This window comes from Dama dama, chromosome 6 (assembly GCF_033118175.1).
Source record: "Dama dama isolate Ldn47 chromosome 6, ASM3311817v1, whole genome shotgun sequence".
Lineage (NCBI taxonomy): Eukaryota > Metazoa > Chordata > Mammalia > Artiodactyla > Cervidae > Dama > Dama dama.
The window spans coordinates 31530528-31542690 of NC_083686.1; the positions used below are offsets into that span (position 1 = coordinate 31530528).

Here is a 12163-nt window from a genome sequence, read left to right on the forward strand (position 1 = left end):
TTTGAGTGTTCTCATATCTTCTTAGAAGAGTCAAGTCACTTGAATTTCTCACACACACTCAATATAGCTATGGGTTATAGCCACTAAGTTCCAGATAGTGGTCAACAAAATTCTTCCTTCTTCCACCCAGTCCCACTCATAGGCCAGAGATTCTATTCAGGCACAGCATATTGAGAATACTGAATCATTTGTGATGAAAAGGTAAACTAAAATTAGACATTACTATTTACACATCAAAGAGGGATGTCACAGAGAAAGAAGTCTACCACTGTTCCTATCCCCAGCTCTGAAGGCAAAGTTCAGAGTATGACCAGAGGGAGACTTAAGGATATAAACACTATTCTCAAGGAACAAAGTTTATTTGAATCAGATGGTTGGAAGGTCAAGCTTATAAGTGCCCACAAATTATCAAAGGTTTGCTGGTAAGCAGTTAAGAAGAAAGCTGGTTGCTTCATGACAGATACAAGCTAAACATTGGCAAGCAAGTTTATCAGAGAAAATCAGAGAAAAACACAGCTATGAAGAGCATTCCTGAGGTCAGAACATACCTTAGACATTGACTTCTAAAACTATCCTTGCAGAAGAGAATGAACTTTTGGGGATCAGGTTCTGAATCAATTTATGCCCCCAAGATATTATAAAAAGCTGGAGTATAATCACTTGAATGATGAAAGCTAATGGTACAAAAAGAGACTGTTAAAAGGAGAGTGCTACCAAGAACAACAGCAACCCAAGGAATGTGCATATGCCTAAGGTTACATCTTCCAAGTAGCTGCATTAGAGACTTTACACTGTAGGGGAAAGTGACTTAAAATAGTGCATGGAATCACTAAACATATATCAGTAACAAGATATGGAATCAGAGTTGCTACACTGCACTGTCTAAATGTAATACTTTGACAATAATTTCACAAGACATATAAAGAAATACAAATATGTGACCTAAATGAGGAAAAGCAGTCAACAGAAACTGCCTATGAGAGGGACTAATGGTTAGCTGTAACAGGGAAAAGCTTTAAATTAGCTAATGTCAATGGGTTCAGTGACTCAAAGGAAACTACTAGAAAGACAAAACACTGAAATCAATAAAATGAGGAACTAAAATAAATATAGAAGTGATCATAGGAGACTATCGGAATCATTATATTACTTCAAACAGAGAACTTATGAGAAATGGAGAAATTCTTGGAAGCATATGACTTACCTTCATGAAACTATGATTAAAGAAGAAAAGTATAATAAAAAGGTCATATCTAATAGAGTCTATAAGTAAAAGATAGAAATCATATTTTCCAAATGAAAAAAATGGAAATTTTGGAGTTGAAATTTACTACATCTGAAATGAAAAATTCACTGGAGGGAGTCAACAGTCGATCTGAAGAAGTCGATGATAATGCAAGTGAACTTGAAGATAGATCAATAAGATAATATAATCCAAAGAACAGAGACAAAAAATGAATAAACAAACATGAACAGAGGCTTAGGAAAAAGCCTCGGTTGGTACATAGTAAAGCAAACTGAAATATACAAAAAAGGGGACTGCCAGGAAAAATGGAGCAAACTAAAATATTCAAAGGGCGTCCCTAGTAGCTCAGACAGTAAAGCTTCTGCCTGCAGTGCAGGAGACCTGGGTTGGACCCTGGGTCAAGAAATCCCCTGGAGAAGGAAATGGCTACCCACTCCAGTATTCTTGCCTGGAGATTCCCAAGAACAGAGGAGCCTGGTAGGCTGCGATCCATGAGATTGCAAAGAGTCAGACACGATTGAATGATTAACACACACACAAATATTCAAAACAAATAATGACTGAAAGCATATCAACTATGATGAAAAATATTAATCTACAAACCCCAATTGTCCAACTCCTTCCAAGCAGGATAAACTTGGGGAGCCATAAACAGATGCTACTGAAATGCTGAAAGCTAAAGTCAGAAAGTCTTTAAACACTAAAGAAAAATAACTAAATCTCACAAGCGAATATCAACGTAGGGCTTATATCTCATCAGAAACAATGGATGCTCTCTGGCAGTGAGATGACATAGTCAAAGTCCTAAAAGTCAAAACTGTCAGCCAAAAATTATATATCAAACAAAATACTCTTTCAAAAATGAGGGCAAAATATAGATAACCCTTTGCCCACATCTGCCCAAAAAGAATTTATTGGGCAGAATTCTGTATCAAAGTGATGCAGACACAATAGCCTCTCACTTGCTATTGTTTTACATTAGTCTTCTTTCTTAAATCATATAATTGATATAATTCATTTGTATGTACAAGGTCATCAACTTTTAGATAGGTGACAGCAAAGACAAAATGGAAGCATTCTACAACTTTACCATTTCACCTGTTTTCTACATCTGCTGACTATTTGTGTAATCTACTTATTTGAGGCATAGGCGTTATAATTTAACTTGCTGAGTGATTTCTTCTGGATATAAGCCTGAGCAATAGCAAAAGGATACAGTAATTCCATAAATTCTTTCATATGAGCAAGACATCTATGAAGTGGTGCTCACTTCTGCTGCTGCTACAGCTGACTTGATACTTTAGCTCTGGGAGTTGTGGAAAGGTGCTGGTGTGGCCAGTGGAATTTAGTCATTGGATGATGATAAAGACAATTCTGAATGGACTTGTCTCAAAGGGTCATGAGGTGACTGTTATAATATCTTCGGTTCTCACTCTCACTGACTCCAATAACCCATCTGTTATGAAGTTTGAGATTTACCCTACATCTTTTTTTTTTTTTTCTTTTCCAGTGGGTTTTGTCGTACATTGATATGAATCAGCCATGGATTTACATGTATTCCCAATCCCGATCCCCCCTCCCACCTCCCTCTCCACCCGATTCCTCTGGGTCTTCCCAGTGCACCAGGCCCGAGCACTTGTCTCATGCATCCCACCTGGGCTGGTGATCTGTTTCACCATAGATAGTATACATGCTGTTCTTTTGAAATATCCCACCCTCACATTCTCCCACAAAGTTCAAAAGTCTGTTCTGTATTTCTGCGTCTCTTTTTCTGTTTTGCATATAGGGTTATCGTTATCACCTTTCTAAATTCCATATATATGTGTTAGTATGCTGTAATGTTCTTTATCTTTCTGGCTTACTTCACTCTGTATAATGGGCTCCAGCTTCATCCATCTCATTAGGACTGGTTCAAATGAATTCTTTTTAATGGCTGAGTAATATTCCATGGTGTATATGTACCACAGCTTCCTTATCCATTCATCCGCTGATGGGCATCTAGGTTGCTTCCATGTCCTGGCTATTATAAACAGTGCTGCGATGAACATTGGGGTGCACGTGTCTCTTTCAGATCTGGTTTCCTCAGTGTGTATGCCCAGAAGTGGGATTGCAACTGGAAATAGAACTACCCTACATCTTTAACTAAAGATGATTTTGAGGATGCTGTCAAGCTTCTTAACTTTAAATGGATGCTTCTGGTGAAAGATTTCTTTTGGATCGATCTTTCAACAATGCAAAGTTTATTTTGGGAATTTTCAGATATTGGTATAAACATGTGTCAAGGACTTGTTTCAGACAACAAACTTATGACAAAACTGTAGGAATCGAGGTTTGATGTCATTCTTGCAGATGCTGTTGGACCCTGTGGACAGTTGCTGGCTGAGATACTTAAACCACCTCTAGTGTGGTCTCTGCTCTTCGCCTGGCTATTCAATTGAAAAGAATAGCGAAAGCCTTCTATTTCCACCATCCTATGTACCTGTTATGTTTGCAGAATTAAGTGGCCACATGAAATTCATAGAGAGGGTCAAAACTATGATATATGTTTCTTATTTTGACTTTTGGTTCCAGCTGTACGATGAGAAGAAGTGGAATCAGTTTCACAGTGAAGTACTAGGTAAGTCATGCTTCCCTGAGAGCTCAGCAGTAAAGCATCTGCCTGCCAATGCAGGAAACATGGGCTAGATCCCTGGGTCAGGATACTTCCCTGGAGAAGGAAATGGCAACCCATCCCATTATTCTTGCCTGTAAAATTTCATGGACAGAAGAGCCTGGCAGGCTACAGTCCATGGGGTTACAAAAGAGTTAGAAATGCTTAGCAACTAAACAACAAATAATACTTAGGTAATTTGTGTCTTTATTTGATAGGATTAAGTCCTATCTTTCCTAGTGTCATGAAGGATAGTTCATATATATATATATATAAATCCACAAAAATTTGTCTCAAATAAGCGAAAGAGTGAAATAAAAACACAAAATGGCCCATCAATCTTTCAAATATTATGGAAACACCTAAGTTACAAGATAGGTTAGAACCCTGAATTCCGTTAGTAGTATCGGACAGCAGGAAGTCATATAAAAAAAGTTGAAGCATTTAGGACTCCTGCAACTGACTATAAATCAAACTCACAAATTTTCTTTCTTTGGAATTTAAAAATTTTAAGTCATTAGAAATCTCATAAAATGTCTTGATAAATAAAGACATGCACATTGAAAATTACACACATATTTGTAGCACAAGTATCTAGGCAGCATTTAGAAGCCAGCTTGAATATCTGGAAGTTCTCGGATCATGTACCATATGAAGCTTAGCTTGGAGAATTTTGAGCATTACTTTGCTAGCATGTGAGATGAGTGCAATCATGTGGTTATTTGAGCATTCTTTGGCATTGCCCTGCTTTGGGATTGAAATGAAAACTGATCTCTTCCAGTTCTGTGGCCACTGTTGAGTTTTCCAAATTTGCTGGCATATTAAGGGCAGCTCTTTTGCAGCATCATCTTTTAGGATTTGAAATAGCTTAACTGGAATTCCATCACCTCCACTAACTTTGTTCTTAGTGATGCTTCCTAAGACCCACTTGACTTAACATTTCAGGATGTCTGGCTCTAGGTGAGTGATCATACCATCGTGGTTATATGGGTTATAAAATATTTTTGCATAGTTCTTCTGTGTATTCTTGCCATCTCTTCTTCATATCTTTTGCTTCTGTTAGGTCCATATCATTTCTGTCCTTTATTGTGCCCATCTTTGCAAGAAGTGTTCTTTAAAGGACATTCCATAATGGACTGCAGAGGAATACTCACAACATTTATGGAATATAAGTGTTCCATGAAGGACAGCAGATGAAATACTCCTAATCAAAAGAGCAAGAGTCATCTCCTGAAAGAATAACTAATGAAACTGGCATTACCTATCTACCAGACACTAAGCTTAAAAAGAAAGTAATAAAAATGTGAGTTGAATTAAGAAAAAATTATAGATATAATATAAACACATATGACTAGAAAAGGAATTATAAATTTTAAATAACAATGATTAAAAAAATAAATACTTCAATTTCTGAGATAAAAAGCAATCTAGATACAATGAATAGCTGACTAAATGCCACAGGAGAACAAACAAGTGATCTAGAAGAGAAAATAACAGATATCACCAATTAAAACAGCAGACAGAAAAACAAATTTAAAAAAAAATGAAATCAGCATAAGAGATCTATGGCATAATCTAAAAGGCGCCAACTGACACATATAGTGTTCCAGAAGGAGAAGAGACAGAAAAAGGGACCAAAAATGTATTTGAAGAAATTATGGATGAAAGCATCCCAAATCTAAAAAAGACAACATATATCCAAATACAGGAAGCAAAATGGATATGAAATAATAAAAAAAAAAAACACGATTATCTCAGTAGCTATGAAAAAAGCATTTACCAAAGTCCAATATCTATTCATGATAAAACTCTCATTAAAATGAGCACATTTGATGAGAAAATGTCTTACAACATAATAAAGGTCATTGACAATAAACCCACAGCAAACATAATACTCAACAATGATAAAGCCTTATTGCTAAATCCAGGAACAAGACAAGGATACCACATTACTACCTCTATTCAACACAGTATGTAAAGTTGTAGCCACAGAAAGTAGATAGGAAAAAGAAATAAAATGTACCCAAACTTCAAAGAAGAAAAACTGTCAGCATTTGCAGATGACATGATACTCTATGCAGAGAATCCTAAAGTCCCCACATGAAAGCTATTAGAACTAATAATACAATTTCAGCAAGCTAGCAGGATACAGGATTAATTTACAAAAATCTGTTGCATTTCTTTTTACTAATATTGAAATATCAGGATGAGAAAGTTTAAAAAGATAACCTCTTTAAAAATTGTACCCCAAAAATAAAACACATATGAATAAACCTGACCAAGAAAATGAAAGACTTACATGCTGAAAACTGTAAAACTTGAATAAAGGAAATTAAAGAGGATTCAAAGAAATGGAAAGACATCTCATGCTCTTGGATTAGAAGAATTAATATTGTTAAAATGGAAATACTACCCAAAGCTATCTACAAATTTAACGTGATCGCTATCAATTTACCCATGAGAGTTTTCACACAAAACTAGAATCAATAATCCAAAATTTTATATGGAACTATAAAAGATGCAGAATTGGGAGAGTAATCCTGAGTGGGGGAAAGGCAGGAAGTATAACTCTCCTAGACTTCAGACAATATTACAAAGCTGCAGTTGGTGGGAATGCAAACTAGTACAGCCGCTATGGAGAACCATTTGGAGATTTCTTAAAAAACTGGAAATGGAACTGCCATATGACCCAGCAATCCCACTTCTGGGCATACACATCAAGGAAACCAGATCTGAAGGAGACATGTGCACCCCAATGTTCATCGCAGCACGGTTTATAATAGCCAGGACATGGAAGCAACCTAGATGCCCATCAGCAGACGAATGGATAAGGAAGCTGTGGTACAATTACACCATGGAATATTACTCAGCCATTAAAAATAACACATTTGAATCAGTTCTAATGAAATGGATGAAACTGGAGCCCATTATACAGAGTGAAATAAGCCAGAAAGATAAAGACCAATACAGTATACTAACACATAAATATAGAATTTAGAAAGATGGTAATGATAACCCTATATGCAAAACAGAAAAAGAGACACAGATGTACAGAACAGACTTTTGGACTCTGTGCGAGAAGGCGAGGGTGGGATGTGTTGCGAGAACAGCATTGAAACATGTGTATTATCAAGGGTGAAACATCACCAGCCCAGGTTGGATGCACGAGACAAGTGCTTGGGGCTGGTGCACTGGGAAGACCCAGAGGGATGGGGTGGGGAGAGAGGCGGGAGGGGAGATCAGGATGGGGAATACATGTAAATCTATGGCTGATTCACGTCAATATATGGCAAAAACCACTACAATACTGTGAAGTAATTAGCCTCCAAATAATAAAAATAAATGGGAAAAAAAAAGCTGCAGTAACCTAAAGAGTGTAGTATTGATATAAAAATTAAAAATAGAACTACCATCTTGTTTTTTGTTCAGTCACTAAGTTGTGTCAGATTGTTTGCAACACCATGAACTGCAGAATGCCAGGCTTCCTTGCCCTTCACTATCTCCCTAAGTTTGCTCAAACTCATGTCCACCGAGTCGATGATACCATCCATCTCGTCTTCTGTTGCCCTTTTCACCATCTGCCCTCAATCTTTCCCAGCAACAGGGTCTTTTTCAATGAATCAGCTCTTTGCATCAGGTGGTCAGGGTATTGGAGATTCAGTTGCAGCATCAGTCCTTCCAATGAATATTCAGGCCTGATTTTCTTTAGGATTGACTGGTTCAATATCTTTGCTGTCCAAAGAACTCTCAAGAGTCTTCTCCAGCACCACAGTTCAAAAGCAACAATTCTTCAGTGCTCAGCCTTGTTTATGGTTTAAATCTCACATCCATACATGACTACTGGACAACTATAGCTTTGACTGTATGGACCTTTATTGGCAACATGATGTCTCTGCTTTTTAATATCCTGTCTAGGTTTGTCATAGCTTTCCTTCCAAGGAGCATGTGTGTTTTTAATTTCATGGCTGCAATCACCATCTGTAGTGACTTTAGAGCCCAATAAAATAAACTTTGTCACTGTTTCTGCTTTTTCCCCATCTATTTGCCTTGAAGTAATGGGAAGAGATGCCACAAACTTAGTTTTTTGAATGTTGAGTTTTAAACCAGCTTTTTCACTCTTCACTTTCACCCTCAAGAGGCTCATTGGTTCCTCTTTTCTTTCTGCCATTAGAATGATGGAGGTGGTTTAGTTGTAAACTCGTGTCTGAATGGTGCTCTCACATGGACGTATCCCTCCAGGATCTTGTTCATGGGATTTTCCAGGCAAGAATACTCGAGTGGGTTGCGATTTCCTTCTCCAGGGGATCTTCCCAACCCAGGGATAGGACTGGGGTGTCCTGCACTCCAGGTAGATTTTTTGCCGATTGAGCTACCAGGGAAGCCTGCATATCTGAGGTTGTTGATATTTTTCCAGCAATCTTGATTCCGGCTTGAGATTCATCCAGCCTGGCATTTTGCATGATGTACTCTGCTACATTGAACAAAGGACTGTTTCAAATTTGGAAAGAAGTACATCCAGGCTGCCTATTGTCACCCTGCTTATTTAACTTATGTGGAATTTCTATTATGAAAAGTGGCAAACTAAAAAGAGAGGCTAGTGTTTACACCCAAAGCAAGGATATCACTCAGAAAGAATTGTGCCATCGTCCCTATCACCAGCTCTGGAAGCCAGAGTTCAGAGGGTTTGTTCATAGGGTGATGCAGGAACTGAAACAGAGATCTCCAAGGTTCTACAAAGAAACTCATTTTATTTGAAACAGACTATGGAAAGGTCAGGGCTTCCCTAGTGGCTCAGATGGTAAAGAATATGCCTGCAGTACAAGAGAATGGGTTCTATCCCTGGGTTGGGAGCATCCCCTGGAGAAGGAAATGGCAACCCACTCCAGGGTTCTTCCCTGGAGAATTCTGTGGACAGAGGAGCCTGGTGGGCTACAGTCCATGGTGTCTCAAAAGGTTACACACAACTGAGAGACTATACTTTCCATTTCACAGGGAAAGGTTAAGCCTAAGAGTTGCCTCAAGCTATGAAAGATTTTGTTGATAAGCAGTTATGAGGAGGCTTATGAATTCATGACAGATTCAAGCTCAACCATTTGCAAGCTAGTTTATCATAGAAAACCAGAGAAAGACACAGCTAAGAGCCTTCCTGAGGTCAGAACACATCTCAAACATTGACTTCAAAAGTATCCTTGAAAAAGAGAATGAACTTTGGGGTGTCAGATTCTGGAACAATTTATGATCCCAAGGTATTATCAAAAACTATAAGGACTTCCTTGGTGGTCCATTGGTTGACTTCACCTTCCAATGCAGGAGGTGTGGGTTTGATCCCTGGTGTGGGAGCTAAGATCCCACATGGTGTGGGATCTTAAAACAGAAGCACTACTTTAACAAATCCAATAAAGACTTTAAGAATGGTCAACATCTATACCCATATATATATAGCAAATCACTCAACAATTGATGAAAGCTACCAGCCAGCGAATGTGAATATGCCCCAGGCTGCATACTCTAAATAGCTACATCAGAGGTTTTACACTGTAGTGGAAAAAGACTTCATTAAATAGTCCATGTAGTCACTAAATATATAGGAGTAACAATATGTGGAATTGGAGTTGCTACACTCCATTGTCTAAACGTAACAGTTAAACAATAATTTCACAAAACATGAAGAAATAAAGTATGTGACCTACAGAGGGAGAAAAGAGGCAATAGAATCTTCCTGTGAGATGCTAAATGATTGGCTCTAACAGGAAAATACTTCAAAATAGCCATTGGGCTCAGTGAACCAAAGGAAACTATCAAAAAGGCAAAAAACTCAAATTAATAAAATCAGACACTGAAATCAGAAATATAAAAGATTATAGGAGACAATTATGAATATAGGAATGTAGAAAATATTCCTACAAACTGGATAACTTAGAAAAATGGATACATTCTTATAAGCATACAACCTACTTTCAGGAAACTATTCTTTATTTTTCCATTTATTTTTATTAGTTGGAGGCTAATTACTTTACAATATTGTAGTGGGTTTTGCCGTGAATTGACATGAATAGAACAAAAGTATAATAACAAGGTTCCATCTGATAGAGTCTATAAATAAGAGACAGAAATCATATTTTACAAAAGTAACAAAAGGAAATTTTGGAGCTGAAAATTTCTATATCTGAAATGAAAAATTCACAAGCTGGAGTTAACAGTAGATTTGAAGAAGCTGATGAAAAAAGCAAGTGAACTTGAAGAGAGATCAATAAGTTAACATAATCCAAAGAAAAGGGAAGAAAAGAATAAAGAAAAGTGAACAGAGACTCAGAGAATGGTGCACATGCTGTGTGTGCTCAGTCCCTCCGTTGTGTCCGAATTTGTGACCCCACTGGCAGGACTGTGGCCCTCCAGGCTCCTCCGAACATGGCGATTCTCCATGCAAGAACATAGGCGTGGGTTGCCATGCCCTCAGGGATCTAACCCAGCTCTCCTGCATTGCAAGCAGGTTCTTTACCATCTGAGCCACCAGGGAAGCCCTATGTACTAACCTGCTTAGCTTCTGAGATCAGACAAGAGGGTGTGTTCAGGGTGGCATGGCCATAGAAGTAATAATGCACACTAACATACACAAAAATGGAGTGCCAGAAGAAAAAGGTGCAGAGTAAACTATTCAAAAAATAAAGCCTGAAAACGTCCCAATTATTATGTAAAACATTAATCTGTACAACCCAATTGTCCAATTAATTCCAAGAAGGATAAATATTGAAGAGTCATACACAGACACTAATGAAGTATTGAAAACTAAAAACAGAAAGTCCTAAAGCATTAAAAAAAAAAAAAGGGTTAAACAAAAAGCGTTAAAGAAAAATAATTCATCCTTACAAGCGAATGTCAAGATATTGCTTATTTCTCATTAGACACAAGGAATGTTCTCTGGCAGTGAGATGATATATTGAAAGTGCTAAAAGACAAACCTGTAAGCCAAAAATTCTATACCAAGAAAAACTATCTTTCAAAAATGAGGTCATGGGGTTCCCTGGTGGCTCAGTGGAAAAGAACCATCTGCCAATGCAAAAGACATGGCTTTGATCACTGATCCAGGAGAATCCCAGATGGCGCAGAGCACAATGCACCACAACCAGGTCCATGCACCACAAGTAGTGAGCCTGAGCTTTGAAGCCCAGCAGCCCCAACCACTGAGGCCACCTGCCACAACTACTGAACCCCAGATGCCCTAGAGTCTGTGCTAGGTAATAGGAGAAGCCACTGAAATGAAAGATTAGCCCCCACTTTTGAAGCTAGAGAAAGCTCTCGCAGCAGCAAAGATCTAGCACAACCAAAAATAAATAAATACTTATTTTAAAATGAAGGCAATATAGAGATAGTCTTATTCTCCCTATCATCCCAGAAAAGAGTTTATTACTGGGAAATCTGCCTTATAGAACTTGAAGGAAGGCCTCTGACTGAGGAAAATAAACCTAGACTACAATCCTAATCATGGTGATAGGCCAAAGGGCCCTGGTAAAGAGAAGCAACTATGTAAGATAGTGTAAGTGCATAAATCTTCTCCTTTCTTCTCTTAACAAATATAAGAAGCAAGCAAGTAAACTGTGTTTAGTTGCATTTCTAGACATATGACATGGTTATTTAACAATATATTTGAGAGGTGGGGGAAGGCAGCGGTGGTTTAGGCCCTGAGATGACAGGGCTGTGCAGTGGCCCAGGCCCAGCTGCTGTACCTGGGATGCACAGCCTGGGGATGATGAGTCCAAGTTCCACTTCTGGCCACAGAGGAAGGGAGACAACTTCAGTGGTTATGTTCCTAGTAATGACCTATCAGAGTCACATGTTGGGCCCCAAGGGTGAGGTGCAGAGAAGCAGTGGTGTGAACATGGTAATTGTGGATCGGAACCCTGACTAGGACCCATGTTGAGGCACAGAGTATCTGCACTGGTGCCCCAGCAATGACAGGCTAAAGCCATGTCTCACGACCCAGGAATGGTGTGTAAAACAGTAGCAGCTCAGCCTGGGTAATGGCCAGTCAAAACCAGAATTAGGAATAACAGGGTGAGACCCAAATAAATAGCAGCATGGCCACAGTTCTTAAGGACAAGTCACTGACTTAGAACCTGGGAGCTGGGCACAGATCAGAAACTCTAGTTGCACAGATAGTAAGGCACTGTGACACCTCGATCAGGGAAATTGGGTACAGGAGAGATGCGGAGACTCCTTGACCCCAAGGAGTCTCACCACAGTGGCATTTCCAGCCTCAGGAAGGACAC

At 38.6% G+C, this 12163-nt stretch overlaps 1 pseudogene; it reads left to right on the forward strand.

Annotated features, from left to right (window-relative positions):
• The first annotated feature begins 2500 nt into the window (after positions 1-2500).
• Positions 2501-11802, forward strand: LOC133058703 (UDP-glucuronosyltransferase 2B4-like; annotated as a pseudogene).
• The last annotated feature ends 361 nt before the right edge of the window (positions 11803-12163 follow it).